Below are 5,163 nucleotides of genomic sequence, written 5' to 3'. Positions count from 1 at the left end.
TTTATATTTTTACTAGCAGAGTTTCACCACGTTGGCCAGGCTGGTCTCGAACTCCTGACCTCAAGTGATCTGCCTGCCTCGGCCTCCCGATTACAGGCATGAGCCACTGTGCCTGTCCTCACATTAATATTTCTTTGGGTGCAGTACAAGTTGAATCCTGCAGTCACTGCCTTTAGAGGCTCCTGTCCTGTGCGAATGCTGCTCATGGGGGCATGTGTACCCCAGGATGGTGAATCTCAGCCCTCTGAAGCAGGGGAAGTAAGACAAAGTAGTGAGATGGCATCCAGAGAGGAATGGGCGAAGGGAATTCAGGATTGAGGCATGGTCATGAATCCTCACTCTGCTCCTGCCAGCTCTGTGAGAGGCGGTAGCACAGGACATTTGTAGGATGCCCTGGAGGAGCAGGGTGGGCAGGAACCGGACCAGCAACGATGACAGAGCACAGCGTCTCCAGGCGCAGGGAAGCAAAGGGAATGACAAAAGCACAAGCAGAGGCCCCAGCCCAACCTAGAGGACAGGGTGCTCCAGAGAAATTGCCAATAGATAGAAATATCAGCATTCAAAGAGATTTATTGCAAGGCACTGGCTGCTGTGATGGTGGGGTCTGGTGAGGCAAGTCCCAAACTGCAGGGCAAGCCTTCCTCAGAGGCAGCCGGGACGACTCGACAGGAGCTGGCGCTGCAGTCCACAGGCAGAGTTTCTTGTCCTCAATGAAATGATCAGGCCCACCCAGATTATTCGGGGTAACCTCCTTTACCTCAAGTCACAGCAGCGACTGGATTTGCGCTTGCCTGAGTACCTGGGGGCTGTGGCCTAGCCGGGGGAACACCTCAGCCTGACGGATCATCCCTGGGCTCAGCCCCTCAGTGCTCCTGCTGGTCATGCCAGGGTCACTCATGTGGCTTCAGCTTGGTTGGGGCTGGATGGCCTGGGATGGCCTTTCTTGCGTGGCTGCTGCTTGGTGCTGGCTGTTGGCGGGGCTGTCTGTCTGCAGCAGGCCAGCGTGGATCGTTTTTTCAGGGGCTCCAATGGAAGCTGAGGTCCCGTGTTTCCTGATGCCCCCGGGGCCACAGCAAGTTGCATGGAAGCCACGTGAGGTAAACTCCAACCTGTTGACCAGAGGGGTAGCAAATGAGTGACCATACAGGATCTGGAAGAATCTGTGGCCACTTTGGGGGTCATTTGTACCCTCTCCAGAGGGTAAGATCAGAAAACAGTTTAGCAACCACTGAGCCCAGCACTGCTTGGATTGTGTTAAATGAGTGGAAGAGTCTTAATTTCCTAGACTTGCAGGATGGGGCACTGGCTAGTCCCATTGTGTATTTGCTCCGGCTGCCCCCAACAAAGTTCCATGGCCTGGGAGGCCTGTAGGGGCTCCCAGAAGTTAATTTTCTCACAATTCTGGGGACTGGAAGTTTTAGATCAAGAGGTGGGCAGGGTTGGTTTTTTTTCTCCTTGGCTGTAGATGGTGTCTTCTCCCTGCATCCTCATAGGGTCTTCCCTCTGTGCACATCTGTGTCCTCATCTCCTCTTCTTTTTTTTGAGACAGAGTCTTGCTCGGTCGCCTGGGCTAGAGTGCAGTGGTGCGATCTTGGCTTACTGCTAACTCCACCTCCCGGGTTCAAGTGATTCTTCTGCCACAGCCTCCCGAGCAGCTGGGATTACAGGCATGCGCCACCACGCCCAGCTAATTTTTGTATTTTTTTTTTTTCTTTTTTTTTTTTTTTTTGAGACGGAGTCTCGCTCTGTCACCCAGGCTGGAGTGCAGTGGCCGGATCTCAGCTCACTGCAAGCTCCGCCTCCCGGGTTCCCGCCATTCTCCTGCCTCAGCCTCCCGAGTAGCTGGGACCACAGGCGCCCGCCACCTCGCCCGGCTAGTTTTTTTGTATTTCTTAATAGAGATGGGGTTTCACCGTGTTAGCCAGGATGGTCTCGATCTCCTGACCTCGTGATCCGCCCGTCTCGGCCTCCCAAAGTGCTGGGATTACAGGCTTGAGCCACCGCGCCCGGCCATTTTTGTATTTTTTGTAGAGATGGGGTTTCGCTATATTGGCCAGGCTGGTCTCGATCTCCTGATCTCAGGTGATCCACCCGCCTTGGCCTCCCAAAGTGCTGGGATTACAAGCGTGAGCCACCACGTCCGGCCCTCACCTCCTCTTCTCATAAGGAAACCAGTCCTGTTGGGTAAGGGCCACAATAATAACCTTATTTTAACTTAATTACCTCGTTAAAGTTCCTTTCTCCAAATGCGGTCACTTTCTGAGCTGCTGGGAGTCAGGGCCTCAGCATGTGGATTTGGAGGGGGATGTGGTCTATCCTGTAGCACCTGATCTGTCCCCACCTCCTCCCTGCTTTGTGCTGTGCTATCCTCATCACTTCATGACTCACATTTGTTGGTGCCCAGTGTGTGCCAGGCCCTGTGCTGAGTCTGTGTGTATGACTTCATGGAACCATTCTTCTTTCCCTGTAGCCACAAGAGGATCCTTCAGTCACCTCTGAGGACTATCACCAGGCAAACCGGCCCTTAGAGTATTAATAGGGTTTGGCTGTGTCCCCACCCAAATCTCATCTTGAATTGTAGCTCCCATAATCTCTATGAGCCGTGGGAGGGATCTGGTGGGAGGTCATTGAATCCTGGGGGTGGGGTTTCCCGCCCATTCTTGTGATCGTAAGTCTCATGGGATCTGATGTTTTTATAAAGGGGAGTTCCCCTCCACACGCGCTCTGCCTGCTGCCGTGTAAGACGTGACTCGGATCCTCCTTCGCCTTCCACCGTGATTGTGAGGCCTCCCCAGCTATGTGGAACTGTGAGTTCATGAAACCTCTTTCCTTTATAAATTACCCTGTCTCAGGCATGTCTTCATAGCAGTATGAAAATGTACTAATACAAATATCCACATGGTCAGTTTCTGCTTCAGCATGAGAAAATATCACTCTATGTCTGACTGAACACCAGATCCTGGTGGTTAGGGCCCAGGCCATATGAAAAATATTTATCAGAAAACAACTCCAACCCCAAAGAGTTAAATGTGTGAGTTACATGTAGGGATAATACAACTCTATGGTAGGACTGAAAAACTGGAAACAGTATAAACCTTGAAAGAGAACAGGCACATTAGGAGCGCTGGTGGAGTCAGCTGGGGTAAACCTAGGCAGTAGGGGGCTGGACCACACCGCTGTTAAGGACAGGTGGGTCTGCGTGTGTCCATAGGGAAAGGTCTCCAAGGTACATATTGTTTAAAAAGCTAAGTGTGGAACAGTATTGTATTAGCTTGCTAGGGCTGCTGTAACAAATGACCACAAACTAGGTGGCTTCAAACAGCAGAAATTGGCTGGGTGTGGTGGCTCAAGCCTGTAATCCCAGCACTTTGGGAGGCCAAGACGGGCGGATCACGAGGTCAGGAGATCGAGACCATCCTGGCTAACACGGTGAAACCCCGTCTCTACTAAAAAATACAAAAAACTAGCCGAGCGAGGTGGCGGGCGCCTGTAGTCCCAGCTACTCGGGAGGCTGAGGCAGGAGAATGGCATAAACCTGGGAGGCAGGACTTGCAGTGAGCTGAGATCCAGCCACTGCACTCCAGCCTGGGCGGCAAAATGAGACTGTGTCTCAAAAAAAAAAAAAAAAAAAAAAACACAGCAGAAATCTATTCTCTCAAAGTCATAGAGGCCAGAGGTTTGAAAGCAAGGTGTGAGCAGGGCCCCTCTCCCTCTGAAGACCCCACCAGGGAGGCTCCTTCCTTGTCTCTTTTAGCTTCTGCAGGGGGTCACCTGTCACCTGCAGGCCTTGGTGCTGCTGGGTACAGCATAATTCCAGTCTCTGCCTGCTTGTTCACATGGCCTTCTGCTGTGTGTGTCCACGTTCCCTCTCCTTTTTCTTATCTAGACCCCAGTCATTGGATTTAGGGCCCACCCCAAATGCAGGACGATTTCATCTAAAACCTTTAAGTTAATTACAGCTGCAAAGATCCTATATCCAAATAAGGTCCCATTCAGAAGAACCAGTACTGGGACATGGACATCTCTTTTTTGGGAGGAATGCTATACAAATAGATAAGATGTGATTTCTGTTGTGCAAACAAAAGAGATTTGTGTGCTGTTAGATGTATGTAAATTTTCAGAGGGGAGACCCAAGACACCAACAATAGTGATTACTTTTGGAGGCAATGGAGAGAGTCCTGATGTATGGATTTGTGAACTATTCACAAATTTTTATCTTGCACATGTATAACTTCATATAAAGTACTGCTTCCTGAGTTATCTAGCTTTTGAGGTCATGGATTACTTTGAGCTTCTTTACATTTTAATGTATTTTTTTAAAATGCTAATACATTTTACGAAGATTTTTACAATAAAAGTATTCAGGCCCTGATCTTCTCTGAATATATCCTGATTACTTCATTGCTGAGATAAATTACAGAAGACTCAAACATAGAAGACCCTGTTTATGGACTGGAAGATCAGTTACTTTTTTTTTCAGACAGAGTCTTCCTCTGTCGCCCAGGCTGGAGTGCAGTGGTATGATCTTGGCTCACTGCAACCTCTGCCTTCCAGGTTCAAGTGATTCTCCTGACTCAGCCTCCTGAGTAGCTGGGATTACAGGTGCACACCACCACGCCCGGCTAATTTTTATATTTGTAGTAGAGACGGGGTTTCACCATGTTGGTCAGGCTGGTCTCAAACTCCTGACCTCATGATCTGCCCATCTTGGCCTCCCAAAGTGCTGGGATTACAGGCGTGAACCAGTGCGCCTGGCCAGATCAATTACTTTTAAGATATCAGTTCCCCCCAAATTAATCTAAAGATTGAACACAATCCTAATCAAAATCTCAGCATCTAAAAAGAAATAAAGAAATGGATAAGTGAATTATAAAATATACAGGGAAATGCAAAGAACCTGAAATTATCCAAACAGCCTCAAAAAAGAACTGGGTTGGAGGACTCACATGACCTTATTTCAAGACTTAAGTATAAAGTTACATAGTCAGTGCGCTGTGACTTGGCGAAGAATAGACAAATACTAGTCATGGAACAGAAAAAAAATCCAGAAATGGGCCCACAGGTATACATGGTTATTCTGTTTCTGACAAAAGAAAATCATCAGGGACAGAAACCTCTTTTCAACACGTGATGTTGGACAACTTGGTTACCCATACACATAAA

Source organism: Theropithecus gelada, chromosome 16, assembly GCF_003255815.1.
Source record: "Theropithecus gelada isolate Dixy chromosome 16, Tgel_1.0, whole genome shotgun sequence".
Lineage (NCBI taxonomy): Eukaryota > Metazoa > Chordata > Mammalia > Primates > Cercopithecidae > Theropithecus > Theropithecus gelada.
Note: the sequence above shows the minus strand (reverse complement) of the source record.